We start from the raw sequence: 14,799 nt of genomic DNA, 5'->3' as shown, positions 1-14,799 counted from the left end.
GTTGTTTTATCAACCATATTCCTTTCACTTTTACTCTTAAAACAAGATTCAATAAATTGAATCTTCAATTGTCAGATTATTTCAGATTCTGATAAATAGTCACGGCAAGTCTAGCTATTTTTTAATATTCCTACTGTGGTGAAATAAGTTTAGCTGAATGATTTCTGAGACATGAACAATTTCGACATACTGAGTAAGGAAAAGGGAACCTTATGATGTTAAATCAGTGATTCTCTGATTAAACTATAGATATTCCACCTAAAGCTGTGCTGTAGTTGGAACTCTCTATGAAACTGTGTTCTTTTCACTACATGGCTAATGGAAATGGGGCATTATCGAAATGCCAGTCATTCAAACGTAGGCATTCATAAACACATTTGCAAAAGTGTTACCCTATTTTGTGGAGGTAACCCTGTTACCTCTGTTTTACGGGCTGAGAAAAGTTGCTTAAGGAGCACTGCTATTGAGCAGACAGTGACTCTTGTGGTAGTCAGATAGGCTTACTGAAGCTCCAAGGTTAGCTTGTAAAAGGCAAAAATTTTAAACAGCTAGTGAAGCTAAAAAATTAAGGGATTTATTAGTGCATTTGAAGTTGTTTTCAGTTCAGTCAGTAGCAGACTGATGACAATAGCACCAACTTGCTTTATTGTACTGGGTCTAGGCTTCCTAAGCATGGTATCCTTGGCAGAAGACATTGGAAATCTAACCAAAGAACTCCAGATCATCATGGCTGAAAAACCTGAACTGGAAAAATCAGTGTGACGAAAAAGAGAACCCATTGTTTTAGGGATCTCTTGTTCCAAAACTTTGACAAGTCCGAACCATTTTGTGCATATATGACAGAACTTAGAAAGAAAGATTAGAGCTCAGATTGTCTGGCTAAAATACACTAGTTCTTTGTTCTCAGAGATTAAAAATCATGGGCACTACCTTAAAAATGCTCACCAACTCATACACAACACTTTTGGTAGGAGCATATGAGTGATAATATTCTTTAGAGCCTCCTGCCCCCCATACAAGCATAGCTAAATAAACAGCACAATGATATTATATATATAAATTTCTTTTAACATTCTCAAAAACTCTCCCATAGACAAGCTAACTGTATGACATTTTAGCCTGTTCTGAGGAGCCAAAGGTTAGTAACTGGAAGAAAAATAAGAGAATTATGATAAAGGTTGGTATCCAATCTAAATAAATGTTTGAATGCTCTTTAACAATTACAGCCCACTGATTTTTTTTGATGTACAAACCTTTTCCATAAAAAGAAGGTGCTGAGTGCAAACATATTTCCACTGACTGAAAAGTTCTAGTGAGTCCATCTCAATTCTGATATCTGCTTGACAGAATAAGGAGGAAAAAAAAAAGAGATTTTGGTGAACAAAACATAGATTGTTTGGTTCTATTAAGAAATGTCACCAATTAAGTAAAACTATTAAGCCATAGCCTGTATCTTTTCTTTCACCCTAGTGCATGTCTAGGGTAAAGGTTCAAACCAATCCTTTTCATGTATATAATCATGGGCTGCAATTAATCACAATCTAGTTCTTTTTAAAAGAGTCCATTAAGAAATCATACCAGATGAACAACCACTAATGTAGAAAATTTGATGTGTTAACAGTTACAGGCTTGCCATGTAAAGTTTGAGTAGCATTTAGCAACACTCTGAAGAACATTAAGAGTAACTTATGTGTTATGGCAGTATTCACAGAACTCAAAAATTAGAGGAAAAAATAACATACAGAGAAACCAAGCCTGTGGCCTTCTCAGTAGGAAAGAACATTGAATGTCACTGTGCAGCAAGAAAGCTTTTGCATGATCTTATGCCAATAGGACGTTACAGTAATGGTTTATTAACTATAAAGTGACTACACAATACTGCAAATTGCTTCTTTCTCTGGAAACAAAAATGTTTGCCTTGCAATGAAAGAATACAAAATAAACAGGGAAAAAGTTATTTGCCGTATTGGAGGGAGATTAACTGGGACTACATAAGTTAGTTGAGAGAGGTCTTGTATAATATCACAGTAGCCACAAAGCTCTGCACTGCCCTGGGTAGGCTGCTCACTAAAGCAGTAGGTGGTTGAGCCACATCAGCCATTTCAGGTACCTAAATGGTGAGGACACCAAGACACCAAAGGGGAGTCTTGGTATCTGGAGAATCTTAGTGAGGTAAGCACATGTATCTGAATTAGAAAAAAATGTGTTCATAAGCACAATTATGATAACAAGAACTATGTAAGCTTCAATTGAAGATCTGTCCAACTTTGTCTCTTGACAGAGAGAAGTGTGAGAGCTCTGAAGCAGCTGCAGGCATTGCCGCAGGAGTAGCATGCACCCGTGCTGCCGTAGGCACTGCAGGATGGGGCCACGATGCGCGGCGGGCTGTTGAGTTTCCAAGGGCATGTACCAGTGTGCACACTGTAAAGCTGTTGAATGAGGAAAAAAAGAAAGTTTTACCAGATTGCCATAATGCCTAGGCATTGAAGCAGATTTAGGGAGGGCTTTTTTCATGCAGCGGAGGATTGTTAGTTGTTAGCTGGAAGTATGCTAATGAATCTAATAGGAATTAAATAAGAAAGGATTCTATAGAAATTGCTCAAACTATTGCACTTAATAGGCAGTGATAATCCTTCTGTAGTTTTTTTAATCACTCTATCAACTTCTAGAGACATAATACTCTTTTCCCTGTCAGTTTTCATAGATTGGAAATGTCTGAAAATTGTCATTTCCAGTAAATTTATATAGAGTTTTTCACAGGGATAGATGTGCAGGGTCTGAATTAGAAAGTTTTTGAAAGGAAATAATTATAGAAGCAGAACCTTCCAGTACACAATCTTCATGGAATCACTCAGTGGGGAGAGTCTTTTTTGTGTTTCCTCCAGAAAAATTTCGTCAGGCTACAGAAAGAAAGACAGTATTTACAAAAGGGACAAGAGAACTGTAGACTTTATTATTTAACAAAAATATATATATTCTTGACAGGCTTACAAAGTACAGCTGGTGTGGTAGAAGGAGATGGAGCTGCTGTATCCTAATAATATTTAATGACTTTTGGGAAGGGCTGAAAAACATAGGCAAAGGTTTTGCAGTGGTTGTGCTCGGCCCGAAAGGTCCCATGGGCCTGCTCGTGGGGCATGTGGCAGGAATCCAGGCCCTGGGGTTGATCTTCTGGAGCAGGGGGTGCCCATGGGCTGCTGTGGTTGTCTGCACCTTCCAGAGATCCACCTCTGCATCATCTTCATGCTGTCATTAGGCTACTTGCGCACTTTACTTTGTGGTGGTTGTGATCAACTTCTGGAGGCAGAGGGGATGCAGTTTCAAAATGTTTGTAAGAGTTATACTTCTGCTATGTCAATGGTAGCTAACTCAATGGTAGCTGGAGTGAGAACCAGCAACAATGTGCAACTGGGGGCAACTACCATGAATCTAAGTTGCTTTCGCATAATTCACAAGGTAGCTTCTCAGTAGCAATCTTTGTGTTGTGTATACACTGAAAGCGTTGCTCAGAACAACCCTACTTAGGTATGGTTTTAATTAAAATTTAATTAAAGCACATAACTGAATTTCAGCTTTTTAAAGTGGGATGCTCCCCTAGAAGAAATCTAGCCGTGTTAATATTTCTTTTTTAACATCACTGGTGTAGAATATTTTGGGAAGGGTTTTTAGTTTTTTTGTTTGTTTGTTTGTTTTCCTTTTTTTTTTTAATTGTTATTATACCAGGTTGGAGAAAGCAGACAAGCTTTCAGCAATGTGAACCTTCCTTTAAATAAATACATACAGTTATTATTTGAAGCATCTCTTCTTAAAATGATGGTATGTTATTTGTGTCACATGTGAAGCCCAGTACTTTGAAAGTGATCAGAATCTGAAACAATAACCTTGCATGCAAAACTACAAATGTGAAGTAAAACACTTCCAGTAGTACTTAAATGTGTTATGGAAATGACGGAGAAAATGCCCTTATTTCATCTTGCTTTGCCTTGTATTTCCAGTTACACTGTAGTTATTAAATCTTGAGAATTGACTCCAAATGCACCAAAATTAAGAACCCCTTAACACAATCTGCATGTTTAACTCTTCTTGCAAGCTGATAATTAGAGCATTTATTGTTACTTTCCCTCTGTTTATTAGAAAAAGCTATTTTTTTAACAAATACAAAAATACTAAAGCAGATCAAGCGGTTATTTTGACAAACAGCTTGAAACATTCTTGCCTAAATTCCACAAATAAAAACCCCAACTAAATAATCACCCTGAGCAGATTTTCACAGGGACCTCCGTCAACCTTTATAAAGGATAATTACACTGGTGTTTTAACGTGGGGCAAAGGAAATCATAAAATTAGGGCACAAGAGATACTATTCCTATTTTGAGAAGGTAGTAGAGTAATTGGTAAGGGATTTTTATTGCTGTTTTATTATACAGAGTTCTTTTTCCCACTTTTTTTTTTTTTTCCAGGCATTAAGCCTTGTGTTTAATGGAATGAATCTGGGCAGAGTAAGAAACCACATTCAGTGAGATTCCCAGGTGTATAAAAGGAACATTTTTGAAGTTGTGGATGTTTGTGTGTTTCAGCTCTGCAGTGTCTGTCACCTCCTCCCTCACTAACTCTCCTTCCCTTTGCCTTGTGTCTGTTAAATGAAGAACACCTATTTAAATGCTGCCATCATGTTACCAGTTACTACATTAAAGTGAGGGCCAATAAGCATTGCCTGAGGTAGGTCCATTGCTGGCGGATGCCATGAGGGGCTCTGGAGTGAAATACTGGGTTACAGAGCTTTTCTGGTGTACCCAGGATCAGAGTCAGCCCATCCATCACATGGCTAAGTTGTCTACACAAAGGATGTTGTACCATATTGTCTACATAAGTGTTCTGGAATAGGAGTAAAAGTATGCTTGGCATTTCATCCTTTCTTCTTTTTTTATAAATCTGTAAATACAGGGCAAAAAAAAAAAATAAATTCCTTTTTCTACGTTTTCTGTTTCTATTCAGTAATATTCCAGAATTAAAACTGTGATGCTGCAAACATCTTGCAGTCCTTCCTTGTGTTGCTGTAGTGCTGGTGATCTGTACTGCGCCATCATTTCATGAGAGCTAACAACCGGGTTGCAGCAGCAAGGGCAAGCATCACTATAGTTAGCACAGAGCTGACAATATAAAAAAAATATATATATATAAAAAAAAATTAAATATTTATTACATTTTTCTGCTTTGATTTGCCTGTTCTAATTTTTTTTTTCAAATAAAAAGTTGTTGTTGTTGTTGTTTTTTAAATTGATTGCTTTCAGTGGGTTTTGTTTTCTTGGCTTTCTGGCCAACACCTTTTGGAAAAAGAGATGGAGAAGGGACTTAACCCTACTAGATTCAACAACTGTCCTGGTAATAACATACCCATGTGCCTGTTTGGCCTGTTAGGTAATAACTGTGTGAACAGTAAATAAGCAAGTAAAGGATTAACTCTGTTGGACATTTATTGCCTTATCTTCTTTGCCAATGGATATTAAAAAATAAAAAATAAAATAAAATTGCAGTTTTTCATTTAATTTTGCTTGCATCTTTTTCAGGCCGTGATTAGTTTAAAATGCTTAGATTTTTTTTTTTTAAAGGAGTAATTCCATGCAAAATATAGGGATGAATTCATAGTTTTGTTTTGTTTTCTTTCAGGATTTGTTTCACAGAATTTCACCTAACGTACTATCCAAACCAGCAAGCATCACTTAGTTTCAGCCCCAAATTACATCATTCGAACCCAGTAGAAGTTTCCTCCATTTCAACAAATCGAGCCCAAGTTTGTGTGACAGTGGATAGATGAGGTGAGCTGATGAGGGTCTGGGAGGCATTGCAATCAGAGTGGCAGGTGAGGCAGCTCTCAGTGAATGGATTTGAAGGACTAAATGTGAGGGTTTAGAAAAGGAGGAATTGCCACAGTGGATTACAGCCAGAGTCCATCATGAAAATATCTCAAGTTTGTCAGTAGCTATCAGAAAACATGTTAGACAAAGGTGTATGAAAATTGTACTAACAATTGAAAACAAGCAGAATGAGAGGAATTGTGGCAATTAAGTCTAGATCTGTTCTACAAAATCTGTGCTTCCTAAAGTTTTCTTTCAGTAATCTTAACCCAAGGCAGTTTTTCTTGGTATAATTGAATTACATACACATCATCAGACTCATATGAGTTTTCTTTTTTTTCTTTCTTTTTTTTTTTATTTTGAACTGTGGATTAGTGCAGTTAGACAATGTGTTCCCTGTTAAATATGAGTTATCAGCCAGTAGACACAAGCTGATAAATTAGATAGATAGATTAAGATGAACAGCATGGTCAATTTCTATTGTAATCAAACAGCCTAATTGAATTTGGGACATTTATTTTGGGTTAGATATAATGGCAGGATAAAATTTTACAGAACACTTAACTTCCTTGGACTCAGATTTACTCGCTACATGGATGTGCTTACAAGGACCAAGTAGCTGCAGAGGACTCATTTATATGTTACAAATATACATGACTCATTTCAATTGATCCTTTCAGTTTTTAAAATTGTATTTGTCCTCTTGCTGCACTGTTTTTGCCAGTGTAAAGATCATAGGTTTTATTTGATTATATTTTGGTAATCTGTTAAATGAGACTGGGTCACCTTGCACCGTGCAACATTTCACTTCACTGCTAAAACTTAATGCCATCTTTTTATCTTTCACTGAGTAGATGTCAGAGGACACAATGTTAATAAAAGACAGGCATCTCTAATATTTCATGAATGGCCTTTAAAAAAAAAAAAAACAAAGAAACAAACCTAGGAATTAAAAACTGACACTACGTTAGTGAATTTAGTCACCTTTCTCATATGTTGAATGGTTTTCCATTTCTGTATCTCATCTATTACAAGACCTATTCTCTGTCAGGCAAGGCTATTAAAAAGCACAGGTGGCTTCCTCAGATTGAATATATTGTTTCTCTCTCAGGGTTGGGTGGGGGCATGGATGGAGAGATCTCCATGAAAAGGTGGTTGAGAACTGAAGATAATACCTAAACCAGGGCTGGTAGTTTTCAGTGGATTAGACATGACATTAAAAAATTGGGAGGCCTGTGATTTTGTGGTTTTATTATTATCATTTATTTGTTTGTTTACCTCACTTTCCCTGCCTTAAAATTAGTCCTTACTTTTCAGTGATGCCAGGTAGGTTAAATCAAGAACATATAAAGTATTCTAAAAAAGTGCATACTATTAGAAAATTATGACGTATTTGCCTGCATTTTTATATACTGCATTTATTGAATATACTGTACCAAAAGCATGTGGTGATGGTGAATATACAGATGTGGATAGCTATGTGTACATACATATATTTTTTTTATGTTATGTTACAAATTTATTTGGAGATTTCAGAATGTTGTGTTAGATACAGCTTTTTTGTAGCAATGTACCCACATGTTTATTTTTATATGTGGAAGAAGATACAAAATGATTACTGCTAAAACACGTGAGGATGATGTATTCTTTGTATTCTCTGATACTTTAGGCTAGGAGAACTCTAGTTAAACTTCTGACTGTTAAAAAATCAATGTCTAATCCTTTATTGGACTAATTGTACCATTAAATTAATACATCAGTGAGAGAGAGATGGCTATGGTAAGGCACAGGACTTATCTATGAGCTGAAATAATCATGAAAAAGTCCGAATAATTCAGACTATTAATTCAGTAATCATGAATACATAGGATTCATTCATGTTTCAACTCTGAATCTTCATGTCCAAAACTGGATTAAGGTTCTAGTGAAACCTGGTGTCTAATTCATATGTAGTAAATTTGGAAAACAAGAATGGAAGAGACCTCTAAGTTCATCAGTCCAGTCATCTGCTAATGTAGATACCATGTCATAAAATCTCATTACTGTTTGTTGAATTCCATACGTTTATGGATCTCCATGCTTAGTGTTATGTCCACAAAATTGATATTTTATTTGGCAAAATTCAGTGTTAATAAGTTCATCTATACTAGCACAGTAGAATTTTAGAAATTACTTACTTGGCGTACTGGCCAGATAAACAGTTTGGTAGAGTTAATTCATTCGTAGTTTTTAGAATAAGTGGGTGCAGGATTGTCATCAGTCTCTTCTCTCACTGCAGTTCTGCTATCCTTTAAGTACAGAGCAATTTCAGATCTGCCCCTGGTGTTGGCATCCACCACTGGAATTAGTTGTTTTTAACAGATTCCTTGATTTCTTTATAAAGTGTTGGCTGACAGATAGGTGGCTTTCCAGACAGGTTTTGTGAACTACTAGTGACCTTTACCAGAACCAAATGACACTGTTAAATTCCCTCAGCCCTTTAGACTTAATCACTGCCTTTTGTTTGTTTTGGTTATTAATGTAGGTTCTTTTTAATTCAGATATGCAAATACAAGAATCTATCACCGTATGACAATATGTAGATTGTAGCAGTCCCAAGAGGACCTTGGATCCATAAACCAGTGGCTTTATTATGTAATGTTGCATAAATGCTGTATTTTCATCTGTGACAGATATAATCTTGAACCTGTATTTTTCACGTTACTTAACTGTTTCAGAACATCATGTGTGAGAGAACGCATCAAAATGGAAATTGCTTCTACAGAGGCAGCAATAAATATTGGTTGGGTATATTGCATTGTTGGGCTCCATGTGTTTTAGGATGTTCTCAATTCTCTTGCCCTAATCAACACTGTAAATACATGCTGCATTTCCTGGTGATCCATTTGTTGGATTAACAATTTGGACCTTGCAGTCTCTACCATGCGATTTGATTCTTTACTGTATATAGTCATAGTTATTTAAGAGCATCCCCTAACAAAATTACTCTAAAACCTCCTATCTTTTCTAGCTCTTCAAAGAAAGGCAAATGATGCAAAGTCTGTGCATTATATGTGAGGTTAACTAGTAATTATTTGAAGTTTGACTCATTAAAAAGCTGAGAAAAATCTTTACTTTCATGCAAAAGTCTGTATTTCTGGTGACAGAAATTTGCCAGGTTCTCATCTAATTATTGGGAGAGGTAGTGTTTTGTTTTGTTTTGTTTTTAAAAAAGGTACTTATATAATCTACAGCAAGGATTAAATTAGTTGTTATCGCACTATTGAAATACATCAATATTTGCAGTGATATATGTTAAAAATGAAAAAAAAAAAGATAAAGGGCAAATATTTGTGTTTGATTCTGACAATTTTGAGTAGGAGGTTTGAGACAAAGTTGGCATATTGCTTGCATTGAATATGCCCTTAAAGGATTTTGCTTAAGTCATTCTCTTTTAAAGTCTTTATAAACATGTAGTTCATGTCCCATTTTTTATCTACTCTCTGCTTTATGCCGTTGAGTTAAAATAGAATCAATCACAGTTCCCCACCTTGTCTTTCAAGTGAGCATAGTACTGTGATGGCCATGTACCCTATTTAGTTTTCGGGTCCTTTATTGTGTCAGTGATACCACTGTGTTTCCTGTGGAGCCTGAGTACTCTTATGAATGACTTTCCAGCACTAGACGTAGTATATACCAATTTTCTATTGTATGCCTTCCTCTGTGGATCAATATGGATTTTAATTAACATCCTAACAAAATTATAGTTATGCTCAAAGGTCTCTCTCCCCTTGTGTCTTGCCAGGAACTTGGTCTTCAGCAAGTTCCTATCATGCTAGACATTGTCAAGAACAGACATAATTGAAATCGCTTTTCATTTATCCTGAGGCAAAGACACTTTCCTTTTCTTTCTTTCCTCTTCAGTAGATATGCACAGAAGTTTGCTAACTGGGGGGATGGAGCTGCAAGCCTACTATAAACATCAAAGATGACTTGATATAGAGATTCTTGGAAGAAGTTTCCACCATACTTGGAGTGTCATGACATTGTTTCATTCAACTGCTTTTCCACATTGCATTACATTAATAACCTCCTTGCAGGTTTCTTGGCAGATGAGGAGAAAGGGAGGCCTTCAGTAGAAAGTTGGATGATGATTTTGAATGAATGAAAATGAAGATGAACTGCTAGCCTTAAAGCTAATATAAGGTAGTCAGAACACGAAGAGCCGTGAAGTAGGTCAGTACTTTTGTCTTCTTTTTTTTACATCAGTTTTTCTACAGAACTGCATTTACAAATGTTTAGCTTATATTCACACAAAGCACTGATATTTCTGTGTCTCCTTGACTGTACACTATCCTAGATTGTTTTCTGTTGTTTTATCCCTTCTGTCATGTAGCTTTTGAAATCTCTTGTGCTAATAAGCATCTGATAGATCTCACCAGGAGTCTTGGCTTCATCTTTAGTCTTCCTTCATTCTAACAATGCTGCCTACAGTACATACTGTTCACAGGGTAGATCTCACATATTGCTGTTCAGCTGCCAGGCTCTTGAGTAATAAAGCCTGTGTTTCATTTTTGAATTAATGTAGATTATGATTTTAGAAGTGTTCTTGCCCTGACAGAAGACAAGTCTAATGCTACATCCTTAACCATGGCCGAGGAGTGCACAGCAGTCTGAGGAATGACTGGATCACTGACCACTTAGGATGCACTGTAAAAAATACACTTTATCTGACAGGGTCTTCTTGAAGTGGAAGAGCTTTATCATGCTCCGTCTGGTTCTTTTGTGGGGGATTTAGAAACTTGGCTGTTTAGTTCACAATACTATCTTTTTTTTCAAGGTTCTGTAACATTAATGCTAAAAAAGAAAGCGTTTAATGCAATTTCAAATTATATACAACCGGCCTAATAGTGAGTTTTATTATTTAGATCCTGTTAGACTTTGAGATGTTTGGCAGTGCTGCTTAGACTTAAAAAGTTGAATCCAATATTAATCAAAGCCAGAAAGCCCATTTGCTCTGACTGGATTGTTTTGATGTTCAGTTGTCTAAATATTGCATTATTGTTACTTACCTGAGGCTCCTTTAGGCAAAAAGGTAAATTTGACGCCTCTTACCTTCTTCCTTTCTGAAATTTAAATAGCGTGCCCTATTCTTCCTGTGTTATAGTATTCAGAAATCCCAGGATGATCGCTTGTAACCTTTAAAGCTTGCAACTGATGTTTCTTACTGTGAACAAACAGATAACACTATATGCAATGGCAATGGGAAGTAACCCCAAATGTTATTAACATCATATATACATTATCTATTAATTTCTCTCTGTGTATGTTCTCTGGTAGCACGGTAAAAATTACCACCACTTGCCCTCACTGATTAAAGAAAATAGTGATACTGCTGTGTTTTAACATGGATTGGAATCTAACTAGGTACCTCTTTCAGGATGTACATTATTATTTTCCATTAAATCCATTAGACTTGAGGATAAAACATTTAGATCACTCCTTTACTTAGAATAACTTATACTTTCACTTATCCCTTAACAGATATTACTGTCAGCTGTGCCATATCTTGTACAAAAACTGCATATACGCCATCACCAGCTTAGATGTCATTCTATTAGGAGTTGCTGCCTCAGCAAAATGAGAATATTAATCTAAAAGAAGTGTATTTTTTTTTCCAGGCAGTGTAAACAAATCTATCCTACTTAGAACTGCAATGTCAATATTTTGTACTGCCTGTGTTGACTTACTCATTGTGTTCTTTGGCATATGGGACAACTCTGAAGATTCCATTTTTGGCTTTTCATTTTAGGCCAGTTCAGGGTATTTCTGGTCCTTATCTTAGATTATTTTTTTCAGACCCTGAATAATTTTCATATGTATTTAACTATGTTCTGAAATACCTTATAAATTCCTGTATATTTAAACAAAGTCCCATGCTTCATTGAAAATTCACTCCTTGGTGATACAGGGGATGGGTACTCCAGCAAGTGTGTTTCATTCTGGACAAAAGCGTTGGCAATTATGTTTGTCCAGTGTTCTAGAGGTTGTCTGTAACTGCTGAAACTTTTCTGGCGTTGACATCAGTTTGCAGATCTTCCATTGATTACTGAAAAAGGAAAACTCGCTACCTGGGAAGATAGGAAAAGTTAGCTGAGCATTTTTAGCAAAGGACACAGATGTCTTCTGACCTGTCTCAGTCAATGCTTGATTCCTTTCAATACTGAAATGTTTTAAATACTTGTTCAATAGGTAATTTTTGCTTTACTAGTGCTTAGGATATTTGTCAGTTTAAATTATACCGTTGTAGGAGCATTATGCCAATACTATTGTTACACACCTGTGGAAAATATAAAAGGTTTCTGATGCAATTATTAACAAAGAGGATGAAACATTAATTGACTTGCTGAAAATTTTCATTAGAAACATTTTGCTTAGGTGTACATCAGCAGCTGGTTTAGACATAAATTCTTTACATATGTTCCTCATTCCATAGCTCATTCCAAAGCATCATTATAGTGTTTGTTTGTCTGGTAGAGCCGGTCAATGATAGCCTCATCGTGAAACCAGCTTTTTGAGTTAACTTCTTACCTAGATTTGTTGTTTCCACTCTAGGATGTACAAGTTTGCATAGCTTTAGCCTTAGAAAGTCCTGGATCTTGCTCAGTATTTTTCTGGCTATGCTCTCTTCCATGCTCTCTTCCATGCTCTCTTCCATCTTGTCCCACTCCAGTTCAAATGCTGTTCAAACGTCCAGTTGAAAATGCTGTTATACAAGTAAAAAATGATTGTATCTTTAATATTATCAAAGTTGACTTTGAAGAAAGAGCAGAAAAAAATATTCTCTCACAGAGGTATTCACTGCTCCTGTCAATAGTTCTCCTGTGCTAATGGCACATCTGTCATTTCTGTGTCCCTACCATACATGTTCTGTGGGCACTTGCTGATGGGCTGCAAAATGATGCAATTATTGCCTTGTTTTCCTGTATACTAACCTGTGTTTTTCCACATAGTGGTTACTAAAGCATGTACAACTCCAAGAATTGTTTTTGTAAGATGACAGCTTGAAATCTGTAAACTTATGGCCAGTGCTTCTTGTAATATTTCTAGCAATATTTTGAATTCTTTCTAATGTTGGAAGGCTATTGGCTCCTGTATTGGCTCCTTTCCATCAGGCAAGTCATGCCCTCAGTAGTGTTCACTAAAATGCATGGTTGCCTCTTTCAATCTAGGATCACTTGTAAATCCACTTCTCTCTGGTCTCAGTTTGAACAGGTATGCCACTAGTGTTCCTTTATCAAACAATTGTAGGGAACAGAATTCTTCAAATTCTTCAAATTCTAGAATAATTTTAGAGACATGTTCAACTGAATTTATTGAGATCTGATATATGAATCCTATGTTTCAGAGTTAGTGGTTATCTGAAGCACCTGGCTACCTTTGTCTTTTTCTGACACCTTACTCCTGCAGATGTAGAATTTCACTTTGCAATTCACAATTTTGGGAAGTAAAAGTTAGTTGAGCACTGTATTTGCTCTATTTATTCTTGGGGGGTATTTTACTTAGCTTCCTCTAACTGCTGCATGACAAAGCGTGCTGTGAGACTTTGTGATTTGACATGTGCATGAGTTCTCCACCTTAATCTGTATCTTCCTCCAAAATGAGAGATCATCAGCACCACTGCAGATAACCCATTTGAAGGGACAGATGGAACACACAAGGAAGGACAGCACAAAGGTGAATGCTGTGGTCTTCCCATTTAGCTGTAGTCATAGCACCTCTAAGACCTGTTATTGTCTCAATAGTCCAGTGACAATCTTGGCATTGGCAGGAAAGTTTCCATTAGTTTCTGTCTTTTCCTAATGGTAGCCTTTCACAGTAGCAGCAGAATTTATTTTGCTGGCTTAGCTTCACCCGAAGGCCTGGCTTTAATTAGATCACCCAGCTGTCACTGATTCTGTAGACCTTAAACCAGAATTATGTAGCAAAATGTGGACATGAAGGATGCCTGAAGCTAGGTCCAAGCATGTTGAACATCTTTCAGTACAATCCTGTTGTAATTTGGTGTGTTCCCAACACCAGTGCTTGTGTAGATACATGATTAGATAGATAAAAGATCTCTCTGCAGCTGATCTTAAAAGTGTTAAAGTGACTGCTGATACTGAAGTTATGTTGATACTTCATTAGTCAAAATCCCACAGTTTACAAAAAAAAATCTGCAAAATTTAAGATGTTAAGTTAGTTATAATACTAAGGAGTCCTTCTTGAATACATGTTTTTAATCATTTCATTAGGATTTGTTAAATCCTAATGTGTATGTGCTAGATTTAATAGAAAGTACTTCGAAGATTTGGGTTTTAGCAGGTTTTTCTCAAAAGATCTCCCCTCTGCCCTAATCACAGTTCTTCTGACACCCATTTTCGTTGCCAGCCTGAAGCAAATTTGAAGGCGTTGCCTGGCGCACAAGTGGCCAGGGTTCTCCTGGCCCAGCAAGAAAAGTGGTTTGGAACAGGACATCCATCACTAATAAACAACAGGAAAAAGGGTTATATATCAAGGTTGCCCATGTGAGTCAGTCCTCTGAATCTATTTCACTGCAAAAATAAGATGCACAGATTTTTTTTTTTTGTCTCACAGCTATGGCCTGAGAATTATTTTCTTTTTTTTTTTTTTCAAATACATCAGTGAATAGGAAAACAAGTGTAGGGGTTTCCCAAAGAAGATACTAATAAAATTACAGAAATTAGAAAATTATATGTCATAGTCTTTACTTACAGAAAGGCAGAAGCATATGCTCACAACGGCAAATGTGTATGCAAGTAATTGTAGCAATTGTACCTTCTGGAAATTAAGAGAGGAGACTGTCTAGGCAGCTGTCTCGTGTATTTCTAAGAACTCTAGAATAGTAGAATAATGTTTTCATTTCTTAGGTTAGTAAAAAGATAGAAAGAAAACTTAAAATATC

At 36.3% G+C, this 14,799-nt stretch overlaps 1 protein-coding gene across 9 annotated transcripts in view; it reads left to right on the top strand.

The window, feature by feature from the left end:
• FIGN (fidgetin, microtubule severing factor) overlaps window positions 1–14,799 on the top strand; it is a 387,517-nt gene that overhangs the window by 314,046 nt on the left and 58,672 nt on the right. For 2 of the 9 annotated variants that reach the window (XM_083840815.1, XM_083840816.1), the window contains exon 3: window positions 5,668–10,070. The exons of 6 other annotated variants lie outside the window; for them this stretch is intronic. The gene's annotated coding sequence lies outside the window, so the exon portion shown is untranslated. The remainder of the gene's footprint in view (window positions 1–5,667; window positions 10,071–14,799) is intronic. One more of the 9 variants, XM_083840817.1, reaches the window with a different exon arrangement.

Source organism: Anser anser (genome assembly GCF_964211835.1).
Source record: "Anser anser genome assembly, chromosome: 6".
NCBI classification, from domain to species: Eukaryota; Metazoa; Chordata; class Aves; order Anseriformes; family Anatidae; genus Anser; species Anser anser.
Note: the sequence above shows the minus strand (reverse complement) of the source record. Positions and strands in the feature narration are given on the sequence as shown.